General features: G+C 27.4%; 1 long non-coding RNA gene across 2 annotated transcripts; it reads right to left on the reverse strand.

Annotated features, from left to right (window-relative positions):
• Positions 1-17: 17 nt before the first annotated feature.
• Positions 18-6320, reverse strand: LOC112697421 (uncharacterized). Of its 2 annotated transcripts, XR_011862633.1 has the most exons (6): positions 6181-6320; positions 5773-6102; positions 3290-3526; positions 2390-2446; positions 1094-1516; positions 18-843 (listed from the first exon to the last, which is right to left on the reverse strand). It is a non-coding gene; the product is annotated as an uncharacterized lncRNA (long non-coding RNA). The 2 variants fall into 2 exon arrangements; XR_011862634.1 differs by lacking the exon at positions 1094-1516.
• Positions 6321-10370: the final 4050 nt, after the last annotated feature.

The following is a 10370-nucleotide window of genomic DNA, read 5'->3' on the forward strand; positions in this document are numbered from 1 at the left end:
ATGAAAGACTCGGCAAGTAATGTCTGGTCGATCAGCAATTAGAACTTGATCGCGATTAGTATATCTTTGAAACTCAAACCAGTTAGGATTGCAAGTAAGGGTAAGAAATAGATCTGAATATCCAAAATGCTTACAAATAGCCATAGCATCTTGGCAATTATTAAACATGTAACGTTTACCACCAGTGAAGGAAGAAGTCAAAATCACTCGAGTACCAATTGATGATGCTTCAGTATCACCGCGTCGCATAGCTTCTTCAATACCTTGTAAGACTTCTCCTCTAATTGTGCTCTGTTTTTTCCTGATTTCATAAAGCCTCTGTGACTCAATCATAGAGAATGAATCAACAACAAACTGTTGGAACAATCTTCTAGACTTATGAATAATGCTATCCTCATGCTCTCTCATTTGCAAACAAAAACAGATAAATTCTCGCATGGATACTCTAGTCCTTCTCCCTGCAACATTTATATCTTGAATATCTCGATAAGGAATACCCAATTGATAACCATCTTCCCCGTAAGGAAAAAGCAAGGGATATTGCAATGGCCAATATAAAGCATGTGATTCATATATTCTTTGAAGTTGGCCAGCTGCAGATTTAACAATGACATCACGACCAGTATCAGAAGAATCAAAATCACCAACAACCAAAGCAGCAACTTCATCGCACGAAGGATAATTATAAACTTTTCGATCACGTTCTCTTTGACTAAACAATTTCAAAGAAAACACCTCAGACGGGTGATTCTCATGGAATTCCCTCACTCTTCTAAATGATTGTGTTGATCAATCATTTGGGTCAAATCAATTATCAGCTGTCTATCTATATTTGAACTTTGCCTATAATTGAGAAAAATAGTAACACGATATTACTAAGTAATTTTACTTAAAATGAAGAAACATGCATTTTTTATAATTAGAATGAATCTTAACAACAATATTTAAACAATAAGATACGAACATTTTGATTATAATAATCAAAGTTACATCCATATTAGTATCTTACCAACTAAAAATTAAATTGAAAATAAAAGAAACTAATTAAAATTACAAACAATCATAACAAAATTTTTGTAAGAGTTGACCTTACCCAAATATTCCTTCTCTATGCGTTAACTCATGTATAATTGGGCAAATTTCGGAACTTGACCAGCCTGAGGTAATAAACTTCCAACCCTATGATAATTTTGACCACTTATAATGAATTGTGGTGGGCCAGTTCCATCATTCACTGAGTCTATTACTTTACCACCAAGAGAAGTGAAAGCAAACATACTATTATAATACCGAATTTTTTTTTGAAACTGTAAAGACTTACTATCATGACTATGAATCAAATTATATAATAAATCTGGAGCTTCCTGAAGATACGGTAATTGAATTTTTTCTTGAAAACAACAAAGTGTAAAAAGAGGTTGATTAATTCTTGACTATTTTTCAATTCACTCTAGTAACCAAAACGACGCACCACAATATAGACAAGTATACACAGGGTCATCAATATCGAGACAACCTACAAAAATAAATAAAAAATTTAAATAATAAACAAATCCTTACAAATTTAACTAAGTAAAAAATTATATTAAATGAAGACTTAAATGCTTCTTAATTTTTTTACTTAAAAAAATATACTAGTAAAACAATTAAAGATTCAGAAATTATTCACCGAATACTCATTGTCTACAAATTGAAAATATAAATATTTGATAATAATAATAATCTAACCAAATTTGAGACACTTGTATTGAAAGTATTTAAAATCAATGAATATTATTTTTTTTCATATTATATTTGGTAAAAAAATGTCATATAAATTTTATTACGACCAGAATATTAAAATTATAAAAGGAACATAATGTGACTAAATATACTGAATGAGTAGATTATATCTAAATTAATACGAAAAATGCAAATTCCATAAATAAATCAATTATAAATATACTGAAATACCTTGAACTTCACTTTGTGAAAAAAGTGGATGATCAACAGGAGACTAAAGATCATTCTAAGAATTTACAGTAGGATCATATATTTTAGAGTCATCTTAATTTGGATTTTTATTATGAAACAAAAAAAAATTTATTATAAATAAATCAAATATAAAGATATACACGTCAAAGAAATATTTAAATAGACAATCATAAATTATGAATTTATTAATAACTAAATGCATAATAAACAACATAAAAAAATAAAATATACAAAAATTAATTCAATAATAAAATATATAAACCAAAATAAATAGACAAAAAAATATAAACATGATAACAATGATTAGAAAAGAGTCCTTTTTATATTTTAAAATAATTAAAAAAATAATGTAAATAATAACTATACTTTCTAAGTTAACGAAGAAATTAGAAAATTTAAAACAATAAACTCATACCTGATAATATGAAATTGGCATTAATAATTGGAGTATCTTGTAAAATAATTGATCTCCCTAAAGAAAAAAAAAGAACTTTAAATGTAAAATTAAAACTATGGGAAGATAAAAAAAAATTAAACAGGTAAGTTAATAAATATCACGTACCAATATATTTGAACTTAAAATAAGAGAAATATTAAAAGTAAGAACAACATCAAACAATAAAGCATAGAAATCCAGCCAATAATATTAATTGAACACCGATTTTATAATAGTAAAAAACATCTGTAATGAAAAGATGTAAATTTTAATTTCTTTCAAAAAAATCCAAAAATGAATATAGCAAAACTGACCTCTTCTATCTTCAACTTGTTGTCCTCTCTTTCTCTTTAAATAATTTTTTCTATATAAACTTGCAGTAGCATAAGATTGAGACATTTTATGAAATTTTAACCAAGCTAAAAAAATTTAGAACCAACTAATGTTCACTATAATGGTATTTCGAATAAAGTAGTACTTCTTTCTTTAGACACCACTTTAGTTATATATAACCAAAAAAAAAAAGAAATCAAAGAACCCCATAAGTTCATTTGAAAATAATGAATGAGAATGAATGAGTATAACTTGTTTTCTCACTGCATACACTTATAACCTTGACTTTCAAAAAATAAAATCAGAATAAGTAGAAAGGCTTTTCAGAATACTTTTAAAGCATGAAAGTAATGCAACAGACTTGTGAAACTTAGGATCCAATTTATAGATAGAGAAATGAAACCAATTCAGGATTTAAATTAAAAAATTTAAACCATGGAAGAAAAAAAATAAAAGATCATTGTGTATATAACACTCACTTTGAAACCAATCAAAAGTGGAGTTGATATATTCATTCGAGAGTATATTTCTTAAGGGAATACATACATATAAGGACTACGCTGGAAAGAAGGATGAGCACTGATTATGAGTCAAAACAGTATGAATGACCATCACATCATCGAAAATTTGACAGCAATCAACACCTATCAATCGAATGTGCAGAAGGCAGATAATCATCCATCCAAAGAATGAAGAGCAGGAGATCTGACGTGATTTGTAGAAGGGGAATGCTTTTCTTTTTTGAAAGAAAACCTATAACCAGAGAGGCCATGAAAGTACTTGCTGATGGGATTGATTTGCAACAAATGACAAAGGGGAGTTAGTCACAAGTAACGATACCTACTCTCATTAACCAAATAACTTTTTTGATAGAATAATAGAAGATAGTACTATTTGTTATAGAAGATGATGTCATTTCTCCCACCAAACCACCAAAATCTGATTTTTCATGTGAGGGTATACTGAAAAACAGGAAAGAAAATCATTTTCCCCACCTAACCACATCCAATCCATTTTTTGTTTTTGAAGAAAAATTTAAAAACTAACATCCCATCATACCTTCGAAACTGACAAAATAAAATGAGGAAGCAACAACTTTGACTGACATCAGAATCATATATAAAAGAATGAGATGAGATCATAAATAACATCATTCAAACTAACATCCCATCATAACTTCAGCAGAATGGAATTCACATTATATTTTTAACCATTTGAAGCATATAATAATAAAAAATACAACCTCACCTCTCTAGAACTGATTGAGAAACAATCTATACATACTATGATTTGATGAGCACTTTAACAAAAACCAACTCTCATCACAACTATTAGATCTAAATTACTAAAAAAGAACCATTAAATTTGTCTAATTACCACTTAAAACTGATCAATGAAGTATAAAATGAGAAATTGAATTAACTATAATTTGATGAGCACTTTGACAAAAATCAACTCCCATCACAGCTATTAGTTCCAAATTATTAAGAATAAAAGAACACCAAATTTGTCTAATTACCACTCAAAACTGACCAATAAACTATAAAATGAGAAACTGAATTAACTAAGAAGCTTATACCCTAAACACCACAATACATATATACTAATGATATCAACATGACAATGTGCAAAATCAACAACCTTATAACAATAATTCTAATCCAACCACAATTATCAAGAAAAACATAGGATATATAAAAGAACTGATTTTGAACAGATAGATAGTAGAACATATGATGATATGAAGGAACTACATTATTCATAAATGAAAATGAACATATAAACCACATTCATATCAAAATCACATGATTCTAGCAATAAATCAATGAAATTGTGGGAATCATAAAGTCATCTATGCATAGCTCCCGAATACAGATCCCGAAGCACCAAAACATGATGAAATTTCAAGAAATTGAATAAAATTACAAAGAGGGAGCTGAAATTAAAGAAAACAATAGGAGAATATGACAGAACCATATTACATTCTTCTTTAATATTTTTATAAAAATGAGGAGAAGAGAAGGATGAAACTCTTTTCTCAGTCAAACTGAGAGAGGAAAAGTGAAGTACAATATAAAAAGAATGAATGAAGACATTCTCCTAATGCATCTAAAACAACTTTGCATAACCTAATAAATAACATACATGCTTGAAATCACATGAACAGAATCCTCTCTCACAAAGACCATAACAATAATAAAATTCAACAAACGTGTACCTAACCAATCAAATCAACTACACAATTTTCAAGGTTACTTTCTATCAAAATGAACTTGTATCTATAGAGAAATACTACCTACCTTAACTGTCCTAACCTCCTAGACTATAGTTAACAACTCTACATAAACACTTCTGAGAACTGAAAATAAACAGTTACCCTAAGAATAACTTCATCCTAAATTTCACAGCAATCAACCACTAAAAAATTCAAAGGCTATTCATTTAGCCATAACTGATGAGATACTGGGTATGATATTCTCATTCTCATTCAAGAGAAAAGTACACTATTCATATATACTTATCTCAATTCATGTAATATATTAGCATTTTTAAATAAATGAAATGACCTTTAACCCATGATCTGATTTAGCTATTTCACTTAAATAAAAGAAAATTGCCTTCTAAGACACAAAACTTATATCCAATTGTATTTAATCTGTAATCTCTAGTATTTAATAATAGATATTGATACATTGATATCGATGTTCAGAGAAGACATTTGAAAGAAAACTAATAGATTCCTCATAATTCTTGATATAAAGCCATGCCAGAATGACTAATATAGTAATACCTCTGATAAATAATCCAACATAGTTCCTAATATTTATGTAAAAGCAAAACACAAGCTACAATAACCATAGCAAATTAGATTCAATTGGTAGAGAAAAAAAATGCAATTAACCCAGAAAAAATTGTTAGCTATTTTCTGTTAATTTTTTGTATAGAAATATAAAGCTCGAGAGATATTGATTTTGAATAAAAGGAAAAGATCATAAAAGAAAATCAATGATAAAATTAACCCATCATACCCTGGTCTTCAACTTCCAGCCTCATCAATCCCCGAATTTGCCACTCCCCTATTCTTCACAGACCGATAGAACTCCTCACAAAACTCATGAAACTTTGTGTCGGAATCGAAAATTTCTCTACCGGAGAATAATCCTTCAGGAGCCTCTGAATCACATTGGAGTAGGTGGAGCATCAGTAGCTACGGCAAACCGGGAACAATGCACTGGTGGGGTATCGAAGGCGGACGGCATGGAAGAGTTCAACGACGATGATTGCGGCGAGAAGCATCACCAAGGGAGGAGAAGGTGTTGCCGGTTGAGTTTGAAGAGGAATTGTTGGAGATGAAGGAACTTAAATAAAAAATAAAATTAAAAATATTACAAAATGGAAAGAAGACCAAAAAGAAGAAGAAGAAGAGAGCTATCTACCGTTGTTGATGGGTGAAGAATCAGAAGTCATAGCTGTTTTTCTGTCTTCCTTACCTCTTCTTCTTCCTAACCTCATTTCTTTATTTTATTTGTTGGGCTTTTGGGCTTGAACTTTGTCCGAAAAAAAAAATCAAAAAAAGAAAAAATGGGTTGGAAATAACTCTCCTGTTGTAGTACATACCTATTACAATTATCTATCCCTTTGACTATAGATTTTGAAATCTAATAAACCTATTCTATAGATAGACTATAAAAACAAAAAAATAAAGAAGAGAATTTTTTAAAAAAAAATTCTAAATTCTATGAAAATTTCACCTTGGTGATGTTTCTTCTTGAATTCTAGTATGTATAGATATATAGTAATTAAAAAAAAAATTATTTTTTCATCTAGTGCTTCCATAATTATTATTCAAGTACCTCAAAACGTTTATTGCTATATATATTGCATTATATAACCCGCTAATGGAATCGAATGTCTCTGATGGGTATATTCTAAGTAATTAAATGTTATTGTTCATTAAAAATAGTAATTTATTTATTTTCTTAATATTTAAATATGATTAAAAATTTAAATTTAAATTTTAAATTCATATTATTTTTATCTTTAAATTTATTTGTCAAATACCACTCATTGTTAATTTATCATGACTGCTAAAAAAACAGTCTATCAGCTTCAAATTGATTATTAATTGTGCCATATTTAAATGGTGAGTAAACATCCAATTCGGTTTTTGTCCATTTTTACGAAGAACAAAGTGATTTTTGTCTAAAAAAAAGGACATTTCGATCCTCAATCTTTTTATTTTGGGACAATACTATCATTCTGTTAAAAAAATTATTTAAATAATAATAAAGAAGACAGTAACCTCGCTGGTGTCTAAGTCTAACTCAATTGTCTGCTGCCTCAACTATGTCCAAGTTTTTTTTATTCAAAGGAGGGATATAATATACCGTCATTAATCACTTTAATTTGTAAGTGTTTCAATTAGTAGCTAAAAGAATTTATTTTTTAATAATCCCTTGTTGATCATTTTTAATAACAGTTTATGATCGATTAATACTTTATATATTTATTGAAAACATCACTAGACGTAAATCAAAATTAACTATTAAATTAATTATTTATATAAAATATATATTAAAAATAAATAAAATCATATATATTTATACACAAAAATATTATAACTAATTTTAGTAGATATAATATTTTAAATTAATTATTTTTTGTTAAAATTGTTTTATAATTTTCATTTATAAAAAGTTAAGATTAAAATTTAACATTTAAATTTAATATCTATAATAATAATTACATTGGAGATAAGTTGTGGTGGTGTTGAGATGAAGAAAAAAAAGATAATAATAAAGACTCTGAATACAAGAATAAAAAGTATTGAAAAATTATCACATATTCCACTAATAAGAAATATTTTTTGTACGAATAAGTAACCAAATTTAGATTTATCCTATAGTCAGTGCAAAAAAGACTAAAATAACCCTAGTTTTTGAGATAAATATTTTATATTTTAAAATATCTTATTTATAAAATTATTTTATAATATCCATTTTAATATAGACGTTTAGATTTATAGTTAGTTTAATAAAGGCTTTAAACACCAATTAATAACTATCCAAAAGTCTAAAATATAGCGCTAACTTTAAATAGAATTGGACAAATAAGACAGATTCAACCTTCTAAACTTAGGAAAGGATGGAATGGTTGAATGCTCAATGTACACTATTTTTAGTATAGATTCACAAAAGAAAATTTATTGAATCTCCACCGTTTACATTTTTTAAATTAAATATAAATAGTTGAAAAAAATAAAATAACATGTTCCACTCAACTACACCAAAACATGTGATAAACTTCCAAAAGTATTAACTCCTCTTTAACATAAAAAAAAAAGTTACTTCAATTTCAAAATATTGATAAGCTTCCAAAAGTATTAATTACTCTTTAACAAAAAAAAGAAAAACAGTTACTTCTACTCAGAAAGTTTTTATTCAATTCGCTCATTTATTAAATGGAATCTTTTCCCCATCTGACTAGCTTTTTCAGTCACTCCGAAAGTTTTATTCAATTGGCTCATTTATAAATTGGGAATCTTTTTTCTATCCGACTTTTTGAAATAAGATGCACTATGTTTTCAATAAGTAAATAATTTAAAAAATTTAATATCAAAAATAAAAAAATAAAGAAGACAGTAACTTTATTTTTATTTAAGTCTAACTTAATTGTCTATTACCTTAATTATGTTTAAGTTTTTTTTATTCAAAGAAAGAATATAAAATTTATTTTTTAATAATCTCTTGTTGATCATTTTTAATAACAATTTATGATCGATTAATAGTTTATATATTTATTGAAAATATCACTAGACGTAAATTAAAATTAACTATTAAATTAATTATTTATATAAAACATATATTAAAAATAAATAAAATTATATATATTTATATACAAAAATATTATAACTAATTTTAGTATATGTGATATTTTAAATTAATTAATCTTTATTTAAAAATTATAAAATTAATTAATATTGGCTAACTAAATATTTGAGATATAATCCGTTGGCTCAAACTATATATATATAATGCAGCTCTCACATTTATTTTTGTACCATCAATAGTACGCTTATGTAGATATGCAAATTAATTATGCACACAAATGATTGCGAGAAATATTACTATTATTATATGTTATATATATATATAGTAATTAAAAAAAAAAAGAATTTACTTTTCCATTTAGTGCTTACAGAACGTTTACTGCTATATATATATATATATATATATATATATAACCCGCTAATGGAATTGGATGTTTGGGCTGGGTATATTCCAAGTAATTAAATGTTATTGCTGATTAAAAATAGTTATTTATTTATTTTTTTAATATTTAAATATGATTAAAAATTTAAATTTAAATTTTGAATCTGTATTATTTTTATTTTTTAATTTACTTGTCAAGTACCATTCATTGTTAATACTTAATTGTCTATCATGGGCATGGCTGCTAAAAATTAAAGAAACAGTCCATCAACTTAAAATTGGTTATTAATTGTGCCATATTCTACGAGACAAAATTTAAACCGTTGATGAGCATTGATGATTTAATGTATTGAAAAGACAAAAGAAAGATACTAATACTCTAATAGTAGTACTACTCACCTTGAAAATTTTCTTATATATACTTCAATCCCGCGAAGGAGATAACACTCATAAACGACTTCCTTTGCATGGAAGAGAGGTGTTGCAAAAGCTGAAAGAAAAATCACTTTTTGAATCCAAGGTGAGTAGTACTACTATTATAATCTTTCTTTTGCCTTTTCAATGCGATTTGTGATTGAATCATTAATGCTCATATCTTGTTTCATCAATTACGTTTCTGCTGTTTGTGTTAATGCTTCTGATGGATTTTTTTTGGAATTCATGTTTATGCAGCTCTTGATTTTGAATTTTTGATGCTCTTTTTGCATAATTTACGTCTGTTAATGTGAAATTGTGTAATTGTTTTGTAAATGTATGCTTGTTGTAGCTATAACCAGCTCATTCACGGTGATTTCAATGTGAATTTTGTTAATTGATTAATGACACCCACCACCTGTTTGTTCTTGGTCTCAGCTGACTCGGTTATGTCTTTTTCTTATTTTATCTTTTGCGGAAGTGAAATTAATTAGTGAATCAACGATTATCTTGCTCTTAACAACCACATGACTAATTAAACTGTTCAATGGTTGGTAGATTTTGGGTTAACTATTTGATTTGATAATTCATATCCTTGCTCTTATATTTGGATTCAAGATTAGGGGGTTGTTAGATCATAAAGCAGTTACTTGTATATGATGTTTTTGGGCTAAGGTTGCAATTGGAGGCTTTGCAAGGCCTTCTAGTTTGATGAGTCTAGTCACAATAACGATACATGCTGCTGAACAATTTTAAAAATCGGAAAATGTGTCGTGATCTTCCTTTAGTAGGAATTAAATTCATATTTGTACTCATTTGATCACTTTTAGTTCCACGATTCAAAGGGATTTTTATCAGGCGCAGAGCTAGGTTGGTTTTGTAAGGGGGGCCAAAATTAAAAAATCATGGGGAACTAAACTGAAAGATACAAATAATCTGCATGAGACATTTGAAGGTTAGGGGGTCATCACCCCCCTTTGCTTATATGAGGCTCTGTCTCT

The sequence above is a fragment of the Arachis hypogaea genome, chromosome 6, assembly GCF_003086295.3.
Source record: "Arachis hypogaea cultivar Tifrunner chromosome 6, arahy.Tifrunner.gnm2.J5K5, whole genome shotgun sequence".
Classification (NCBI taxonomy): Eukaryota; Viridiplantae; Streptophyta; class Magnoliopsida; order Fabales; family Fabaceae; genus Arachis; species Arachis hypogaea.